Raw genomic sequence first — 11,449 nt, 5'->3', positions numbered from 1 at the left:
CACTGAAAATATTACTGTGGCTCCACTTTAACAGATATTTCAAATGTGTATGACTAAGTGAAACGAAGGCAAAACTTTAATTATAATACATTATTAGTTTCAGCAAATACTTGTAAAGTCCTGTTAATTGAATTGTTTTATTATTCATTACAGCAGAAATGAAATGGTAGGAATTTTAATAATATTACATGAGCAATTCTAAATGTTTAAGGGGTTTTAAAGATTGATAACCACATGGCAAGAAAAATCAACATGATATAATAATATAATAATAATAATAATAATAATAATAATAATAATAATAATAATAATGTCATACCTGACTTATTTGTAATTGTATTTATAGAGTTTGTTTTTAACCAGTGCTTGGTCATTCCTGAACGTTACATGACTTAAAAAATGAATATACCTGTCAGGGTTATACTAAATTAAATTAAAGTAGACCCTGGTTCTTAACACAATTGCATTATTCAATACAATGTCATTGCCACTGTTCAAGGCTTTGTTATTATTTTAATAGCACGGCTTGCTCAGCCTGTTCAGTTTAATAAATAAATAAATAATACAAATTGTCAGTTGCTAGTGTTTTTTGCAATTGCAGTGTATTTGCACAGGTGTTTGTGTACTTACAATGTAGTTACTATGTAACCACAGTGTTGTTAGAGGCCATGCAAAGTGTGATATGTTTGCTTTGTGTTCTATTATGCACAAAGCAGGAAACAGCATAAGGGTTCATGACTATTAGAGGTGTAAAAATGGGCATAAAACAGCAGTTATACAACACTGTGATGATAAATCCTCCAGTCCAGTTAACCCCAGTGTAAAGGCTAAAAGTATTTTATTAATGGATGGCTATAATTGGTTTTGGCTTGAATAAGCACCCCCTCTAGCTGATTGCATTTTCTAATCAGTAAATTGATTCCTCTGAATTTGTTTTTTTCTTGTATGTAAACCGAGCACAAAAGGGATGTTTACAAATGATCTAAGTGAACCATATGGCTTTTAATTGGTGCCACTTTACTGTTGCAATTCACACATCCAAGGTCAGGTGCACACTAGCTGTTGGGGAGTTAAGACTGTGTCACAATGACAACACACTAACATGATGTAAATTATGTTTTCAGAAGTATCTCTTGTCAGTACACAGTTACAATCTCCTCATTAACTTGTCTATTGCTGGCATTTAGAATAAAGATGATTTAAGAGAAAGTAGAACAGAAAGAAATAAACAGGGACTGTATCATTCGTTACTGCCAGGGTAGGAGTGAATCTGAGAAAACTAGTATAAGCAGCATCTTAGTTTTAATATTTTAAAAGCTATGCAAAAAAAAAAACCCTCACAGCTTTGTTAAGTCACATTCCTCTTTTCGTCCCTGTAAAATCTTTTTATTCAAAATGTGCATCAGTTTTCATTTCATATTTTTCTTGCATGCAAAAGTGAAATATACATATATTGGAAACCTAAAAACTATATATATATATATATATATATATATATATATATATATATATATATATATAGAGAGAGAGAGAGAGAGAGAGAGAGAGAGAGAGAGAGAGAGAGAGAGAGAGAGAGAGAGAGAGAGAGAGAGAGAGAGAGTTAAAAACTGCCAAGGGAGTTGACATTTACACCAGACTTTACAGTATTACTTGGTTATGGAAGGTTGCCTTTTTCATTAGTGCATTTTGTAAATCACATGCATCTCATTATAAACTGATTTATTAATCAGTGTAAGATTTATTAGGAGCTAAAAGTAATGTTGAAATAACATTGCAGTATCTGGGGATAAAAGGGTACAGCTGATGGCCATAATTAACAGCAACCAAGGCTTGTATATGAAATACACCTGGAAAAGCAGGAAAATAGTTAATTCCTTTGTCTGCTGTGTTGCTTAGTTACTGTGTTCTGGATTCTAGGTTGTAGATTCTGTCAAGTTTCCCCCACTTTTTCCAAGGTAAGATGATTGCGCAGTCTTATTCCTCTTTCTTTTGACTGGTACTATTTTAATTGTTTTAAAATATTATTTTATTGGCCATTTTTGTAGGGAGAGTTCCAGCGTATTTTGTGTACAGGACGACCGTTTCTCTGAAGTAATTGAGTAGAGGCAGAAAAATACTACCATTACCTCTCCCCATTACCGAAAAACTCACAATACCAAGAAATTATCAAACTATTTGGTTTCCCTAGTACATATATATCCTTACGTAAAAATCTCGAACCACCTACCCATGAAACACAAAAATACAACATCTTCCAGTCGGTTGATTTACGACACATCAGCCCCAAATTTGCCAAAAATGGCCTTGGACACCAGTAACTAATCAAATTTCCCCTGTAAAACGACTCCTGAGACAAAACACATATTTTTCACACCCTAACCCCTAACCTACAAAGAATATCCCCAACCTGGCCGACCCGTAACCATAGAGATTCCTACCTCTTAAAAGACCGTCCTTTAAGGTCGATTACTAAGTACTCTACACCCAACCCTGAGAAATGTCAGCAGGTCTCTTTTAACAAAATCTAAATAAAAACGCCCATCACGAAACTGTACCAAGAAAGCAACTAGTCAAAACAACCAAATATATCAAATAAGATACCGCAGGAGAATACGTTAACAAAAATTAACCAGTTCTATAATTAAGTTATAATTGTTTTTGTATGTTCTTTTCTTTTAATAGTTTTATAACCAAACGGCTGATTTGTTTAAATAGTTTTTTAGAGCTTTGGTTGTGCTAACTTTGTGTTTTTATCATTGTAGAAGGTCAGCCACTCACTGCTTTTATTTGGGTTATCACTGGTTTTACCTGTGTCATGTATTATTTAAAGGTCTCAATCATTTTATGTTGAGTCCTCTTTTTTGTGTATTAAAATAGTAGTGCTTTGAGATTAGTTTCTTAGAGGGAGTTGGTGGGCTGGGCTGCTGCATTGGGGACATCTGTGTATCTCTCTTTTTCATCGCTCTGCTCCCCTGGACTCATTCCAGCTCCAGCCACACACTTGGGTTGGTTCTTTCTAGTAGTGTTTTGAACATTGTTTCTTTTTATTCCTTTGTACTGTTTCACTGTCTTGTTGCTCATTCTTTCTGCACAGTTTTCTATCTTCTGTTTATGCATTGAATTTATTAGTCAAGACCACTTGGCACTTTTTCTTTTAGTATTCTGAGCACTGTTTATTTCAATGGGTGATAGTCCTGGTTGGTTCTGGTCTGGGGCTTGGTGATCAGAGATGAATTCACCTTGTAAACTTTGTCTTTCACTTTCATTGAAGGGGCTTGTGTCAGGGAACCATTTGTTATTTTATATTTCATACCTCTTTTAATTTATATTGGAGGTTCTATTACTCTTTAAACTATAGATGACATAGTCAAGGTGTTATATATATATTCTTGAAACTGATGAACGCTACAGTTATTCATAGTTGTAATTATATTAAAGAAGCATGTATTTGTTTATAAACCCTTTCTATCTAATGCACCACAATTGGATCGATTTTTTAAATCCATATAGCATGCCATATTTTGACAGTTATCTAATTTATAAGAGCCAAAAAAAAAAATGCATCTCCTCCCACTCTGACCATGTCTTGTGTTTAGTTTGAACACTAGAAATGAGTGCAAATCCTGAACACAATCCTGTTTATACAGCACTGTTCTTTTGATTATTCTCACATAATGCAAGGTCAAATTCCTTCAGCAGTACTTCCATACATATATATATATATATACACACACACAGGAGTATACAAGTACCACGGTAACCTACCAGGCTCCAAAAATAGGCAATCATTAAAAGACAAATTGATCTTTAATGAAAAGAGTTAAAAACTATTGTCTGAAATCTGAGGCTACAAATAGACACTGGAGGTGGTAGTACAACATAATTACTAGTCAAATGTTGTGCAAAGAAACATCTTTTAAAGACAAGAAATACTATAAATAATGGAAACAAGTTTGAATTTACTGATGTGCCAAAATTTTGGGGCCACTGCCTAACTTAATTAAATCGAAGAGTTCTACTTTTATATTAATTAAAGAAAGCAAATCTGATCCAGGTCTGGCAAATGAACATTGACGTAGCTAATGATGTTTTGGTTCACTAGTTTTGTCTTGATGGACACTACATTACGTGATTAATTTTATTATCGCCTCTCATTGCAATTAATTCGTTACAACCATGTTTTAGCAACATCCTGTTGGATTTAAATGTAAAATTAATTAATAATAAAACATCTGTTGTGTCCATGTAAATCCAGTTATTGTACGGTATTTGAAGAGTTGAAACAGCGCAGACAGATGGCTTTTTGAAATTGCCACAGTGGGAACTGTTTATTGTCGATATTCTTAGAACAGGATTTTTAAATTTTTTTGTTGTTGTTTTTCCAATAACCTATAGTATTAATAATATAATATGTTGTTTACCCTTTTACTTGGGTTTTGATAACTGATGTGTCTCAACCTAGGTAACACTATCTCTCCTTTCCTTACAATGGAAAAGGTTACGCTTTTTATCATGCATATATTTTCAGAACATTTCTCAGAAATACAATTAATCATCCTCTGTCATGCTTTTATAATACAGCATGCTCTCCTGAGCCACTTGCTTTCATTCTTCCATTCATTCATATTCCTCTGCCCTTCTCTGATCTGTTCAAACAGACCTCAGGTGGATTTTGGAAGACCACTCCAAAAAGAAGATATTGTTAAACCTATTTGTCAGCCCCATTATCGGCTCAAAACACAAAATTTCTGCCTTTGCTATTTACTGGCAGATCAAAGCATTACCATGCTGGTGCATGACTGCGTATTGACAAATTACATTTTGAAAAAATTGTAAATAATAAAACAGTCAGCTGATGGTTATTTCTCCTGAGTGTAAGCAGCTGGTAAATGCGATTTGCATATTGTGCTTCCAGCTGTTTCAACAGGGACTGTTTGTTGTAGTTCATTATAATTATTTGATTAGTCAGATTTCTACTTAAGTTTATAAGCAAATTACTGCTAAATCTGAAGTCCTCTAAAGTTAATGTAAACCTAAAGTAGGATGATCTAAATTATCTTTTTTTTTTTTTAACTCACTTATTTTATTTTATGTTATGAATTAAGTAAAACAACTTTAGATAGGTCACATGGTACAGACTTTATTACTCACCAAATGACTGGTATATTTTAGCCACTTATCAAAAGAAAAATGTGTACACCAGAGCTGTGGGGAAGCTTTAATTAAGCTGAAGAGCTCTAGGAGACAATTGGGACCCTTTTTTTTAATGGTTTCAGATTTGATTGCAAACTAAAAGCTAATGGAATTGAATTGGTTTTGCAGCTGTGGATTATTTGTGGATTCAAGTCTTTTTGAGTGGATGCTAGCAGTCCCATTTTATATTTTATTTCATTGGATCAGTAAGAGTGTGTTTTAATTGTAGAAATATGGATTCCCTAATAAGATAAAATACAGTGTGCACTGTTTTCACAAACATAAAATAATGAATTGACCAACTCACTAACTGTTCACATACCAGTGAGACTTGTAAAATTAGTTTCGATTTAGAATATACACTTTCTGTCCTAACTCACTTTTCAACTCCAGCACAAGACTGATACTGTTGCGATATACCTGTCCATATTTCTACTGGTTTCTATCGATACACTTGCATCAAAGATATTCTGTATTACACACGCAACTGATTCTCTATGGGAGACCCCCGTCATTCTGCACGCAAAGAGGGATATAGAGTGCTCGGGTGAAGATTTTCTATTGGCAGTCAGTGGAGTGGTGTCGGATTGAGCTGCTTTGATCTTGTTTTATTGATGTTTAAAAATGTTAAAGGTGTGAAGTGTATTTTAGTATTGACGAAAAACACAACTCATTGTAATGATGACACACCATAATCTATACGAAAAATGAGGTTTTCTGAACGCATTACCAGAGTGCATGCAAAGAAAACAGACAAGCGTTTCACGACAGTACTGGAGTACACGGGTGCAATTGTAACACTTGGATTTACACATTTTTATTACTATAACTTATCTGTAAATCTAAAGAACAATACATTGATTAAACAAGATCTAGAATGTCCTTGGAGAAGTGCCTCAGACTCGGCCATTCCGTTGTCGTAGCGATCCATTCGTCCACACTTTTCCGAGACATCACAACTGTATCGGTACCAAAAATGCTTATGTCTTGGTTTTGTATCGATATAGTTAAGAACATAAGAACATAAGAAATTTTACAAACAAGAGGAAGCCATTTGGCCCATCTTGCTCGTTTGGTTGTTAGTAGCTTATTGATCCCAGAATCTCATCAAGCAGCTTCTTGAAGGATCCCAGGGTGTCAGCTTCAACAACATTACTGGGGAGTTGATTCCAGACCCTCACAATTCTCTGTGTAAAAAAGTGCCTCCTATTTTCTGTTCTGAATGCCCCTTTGTCTAATCTCCATTGGTCCTTGTTTCTTTTTTCAGGCTGAAAAAGTCCCTTGGGTCGACACTGTCAATACCTTTTAGAATTTTGAATGCTTGAATTAGGTCGCCATGTAGTCTTCTTTGTTCAAGACTGAACAGATTCAATTCTTTTAGCCTGTCTGCATATGACATGCCTTTTAAGCCCGGAATAATTCTGGTCGCTCTTCTTTGCACTCTTTCTAGAGCAGCAATATCTTTTTTATAGCGAGGTGACCAGAACTGCACACAATATTCAAGATGAGGTCTTACTAGTGCATTGTACAGTTTTAACATTACTTCCCTTGATTTAAATTCAACACTTTTCACAATGTATCCGAGCATCTTGTTAGCCTTTTTTATAGCTTCCCCACATTGTCTAGATGAAGACATTTCTGAGTCAACAAAAACTCCTAGGTCTTTTTCATATTTTCCTTCTCCAATTTCAGTCTCTACTATATTATATTTATAATGTACATTTTTATTTCCTGCGTGCAGTACCTTACACTTTTCTCTATTAAATGTCATTTGCCATGTGTCTGCCCAGTTCTGAATCTTGTCTAGATCATTTTGAATGACCTTTGCTGCTGCAACAGTGTTTGCCACTCCTCCTACTTTTGTGTCGTCTGCAAATTTAACAAGTTTGCTTACTATACCAGAATCTAAATCATTAATGTAGATTAGGAATAGCAGAGGACCTAATACTGATCCCTGTGGTACACCACTGTTATACCTGTTACCCGTACGACGCCGGTAACAACTCCAATGTGAAAAGACTTTGCGATACTGTTCTGCAACGATACCGGTATAAAAATGTAAGTGTGAACAGGGCATAAATAATCTCATTCGACACAATATACAGTTTAACTAGGTATACAGTACACAATGCACCTCCATAAATACTAATACATTCCTTTTGAGGACCGAGAAAAACAATTCTGAATAGTGGAGCTGTCCTCTTTTTGTGAATATATATATATATATATATATATATATATATATATATATATATATATATATATATATATATATATATGAGACAAAACAAAGTATTTAAAATACAAATTAGTATTTTATGGTGCTACATTTCTCATCTGTTGCCAAGTTGAACTACAGAAAAAGAAAATGGCTGATGCTACAACAGTTAACAAAACAGAACACTGAAAATTTAAATTAAAAAGTACCTGTATTTTTTTAACATTACTGATTGATATTATAAGTAGATTATTTATGCACATATAACTGATATTGTTTATAGAGGCATATTTAAATCAGTCCCCTGATTGTTTTCCAGTTAATGTCTGTGTTAAATTGTATGTTTTAAAGGGCAGTTAACCCTAATTACATTTCAAGAGTGCTAGCGAATGGATTGATGTGTGGTCACGTTTCTAAACAATGTTGTATTTCTTTCCAGGAATTATCTAATGTTATAAAATACTTAACCAATTTGCCTAAACATAAATCAGAAAAAGAAAGAGTTGTACTGCAAATAATTCTGAAGGGCAGTGTTGCCTCATTTCTAGATAATAATGCCATATTTTACTGCACTCTTCCAAAGAGGCAAATCTATGTATTCATTAAGAAAGCGTGTTCAATTACCTTGGGGCATAAGATGTAGTGACTACATTTGCCAGCTAATGAGCTGTGGAGATGAGTTTTAAACTCTGATAAGAGTTAGCCAACGTTAGATTTTTCATTTACAATGTTAACCCTTCATTTTAGTGTATTACCACATAGACCTTGTTGTGCCAGTCAATTCTTTTGACAAATCGTAACAAAATCAATTAACCTTTTTGAGGCATTCTGAAATATACCACACCGGAGTTTGAATTTATGGGGCATGGGAACACAATAAACGTCAATATTTGTGAAAAGAGTTTAGTGGGATAAATAGAGCTGACCCTGTTTCAAATCTCCTTTATTTCCAGTTACAATCCATTTCCAATTGTATATGTCCATGAGGGTGGAACCGTTCAACATCTGTACTTTTACTATCAAGATCACATGCACATGCACATGCACAGCTGACATGTTGGTTTGGGAGTAAGCAATTAAGTTGTGTGTATGAGCACTTAAGATGGGATTCCACTGCCCAAACCCTGTTCTAGTTACTATTTTCAAACCAATGACTGCCCTCTCCTCCATCTGCAAGTAGGTTCATTTAAGTCCAAGGAAGAAAAGTTAGTAAATGTTAATGCAGGCTGAGTGACAACTACTGCACGCATGCAACAGATGAAAACACTAGCTGCAATTGCTTTCTGCTTAAGAGTGAGAGGGCAAGCAGAATGTAGGGGATTATTAAACAACAAATACTGAACAAAAAAAAAGGAGAGTACAGAAATATGAACTATGCAAGAATACAGTATAGTAAAATGAACATGATTCCTACAATTCAGCCCTCTTATAAACTGTATAATGTTTAGAGCACATTTTAACTTAATGCAGATATTTATTTTCTAGGCTTCTGCCATCAACTATCAAACAATTTTGTTCGGAACCTTGGCACTTTGAATTCATAAGTGAATAATACTGTCATTTTTTTTCTTCAAAATGTAGTAGTCTTGGTACAGCATTAAACTGTAGCCCACCAAAAAAAATGCCATGGATTGTACTTACTGAACAGCTGATGAAACCACTCATACAAAACTGACAAACTTATTAGTTCAGACTTTTTCTTAAACTATAGCTATCCTTGGCCTCTTACCAAATTATTCTATGAGTAATAACTCTGGTAATTATTTATAACACACAGCACAGAGTTCACAAATGATCATCAAAGCTTACTGAGGAAGTGTCTAACTCTTGCTTTACAGCTTTATTTAATAATTCAGTAAAAATTAGATGTCCCTTTGACTTGTGTGCAGTGAAAATATAACCACCATATTAAAGACATTTTAATTGCTGGGCAGTTTGGTTAATTAAGGAGCTGTCAAAACGTGTTATGTTCCCTTTTATTTGTGTGTTATAAACTATTCAGGACATTCACACGCTGACTACAGTTAGTATGCGGCCTAAGTCTTGAAAGGTTCAAAGGGTACAATTTAATTATTACACTGTAAATACTTAATTTTCAATTATTATGGCACAGGGGAGCTGCCCTTGAGGAAGGGCAGCCGAAGGAAGACCTGCTTCTCAGTGAGCATAAGTGCAAGCAATCTTTTAATAGCTGCTAGCTGTGAGCTACCTTCGCTCTTACGTACGTTCTGTGCATCACCAGTGGTACAATGTACAGGGCACAAATGAATGCACAATTTTCTGCTTTAAAATGACCTATTATGTAAAATGCATAATGAGCCCACAAGGCAGACGTATACAATAATTAAAACGCAGTACACAAGACATAAAGGTTAAATATAGAGGCTTCTTGCAATTTAGAAGTGGAGCTTGTGTGTCCAGTGATGCTGGGTGATTTAATTTGCCAATTGCAATAATGACAAAAAGCAAGCAAAAGAAAAAGGCTAAGTAGGAAAGCAAATCAACTGTTACAAGCAGTAATTGGGGGTTTGTTGGCCGCCAATAGCAAAGGCATCACATGAAGAGCTCTATCTAATGACTGCTATGAGGGAGGAGAGGACCTTGGTACATACATAGCACACATTTTTACAATGCAGAACCAAATCAGCCCCAATCCCAAGACCTCCCATGACAGCAAGGTGACTTGCAATCCTGATTGCTAGTTATTACACTCCCTTACCCCAAAATGAACATTAAACAATTCCATCCCTGTTTAGACAGTAATACATGCAATTACCAGTTAGTGAGTTGTTTTTATGGATTGAAATCTCATTCTGGAGTGTGCCAGCGAGTGAGGATTTTTTTTTTTTTAGCTGAGAGGAATTGATAGTTCAGAAAGAAGGATGAACAGTTGGATGTTTGATATTGATTAAACTTTGAATTGGAGGTATACCACGAACAAATGTAATGACATTATGTACATTGTATATTTCTCTTTCTAACACCACTTGTAAAAACTTGACATTTTTAACAAACAGCAGATTCCACTTTTAAAGTTATCTAGCTCAAATGATCGATTTAACCCTCCTGGGTTTTAACAGCATGACTGTATCACTTTCACAGTATGTACAGTAGCTCTACTGTCTTGCTCAGTACCTGCAGAAATAAACATACTCCGTTTTAATACTGTGTGTCAAATCAGAAAAAAATAGTTTTGCTTCTGACTCTGATTTATGTCTGTTCAGCTTAAATGGAGTTCATCTATCCATTGAACTATGTGGCAAAAAAGTCATAGAAAGAAAAAAAAAAAAAACACTGCATTTTAAATGTGTTTATAACCTACTGATGGATAAGAGGACATTTGAGAAAAAATATTTCCTGGACCAGGAGATTTTTTTAATTTTTTTAAAATAAATTGTATGCCAGTTTCTATCAAATCCAATAATGAAAACAGGCAAAACTTAGGATATGTAACCAGCTTTATTTTAACAGAAGAGTAATCCATATGGCCAAACATTCACCCAGATTTTGTGACTGCAATAGTATTTGCAAGTGCAGTTTTTTTTTGTCCAAAATCTTTACATATTGAAATACTTTCATCTGTGCCTTACACTCAAAATGCTACTCGAAGTCTGAAAGCATGCCACAGTATTAATGCATGTCTAAATTTACTGGTACACTTTACCAGGAGGTAGACCACAACATAAGCTTCCTTTTCACTTTAAACCTACTTGTCACTGTATCATACTATTTCTTGCAGCAGTATGAGCTTCCCACTCTATCATAGCTCATTAAGCAAAAAATAAATGATATATAACGGATTTGATTAGGATTAACATTTCACAGGAACACACTTTTTTTTTTCAATATGTCCCTTAAATACAATATATAAAACCTAATGTTATAACCCATATATGTTGTAAAAGTGGATGTTTCATTTAAAAGGGGTAGTCTTATTTAGATTGGATTTCTCTTGTATTTATTTTGTCCCCCTGGTTTAGTATGTGTTTGGTATCTCCCTCAGTGCACACATACATTCAGTACCTGGAACCAAGACCT

Source organism: Polyodon spathula, chromosome 23 (genome assembly GCF_017654505.1).
Source record: "Polyodon spathula isolate WHYD16114869_AA chromosome 23, ASM1765450v1, whole genome shotgun sequence".
Classification (NCBI taxonomy): domain Eukaryota; kingdom Metazoa; phylum Chordata; class Actinopteri; order Acipenseriformes; family Polyodontidae; genus Polyodon; species Polyodon spathula.
Note: the sequence above shows the minus strand (reverse complement) of the source record.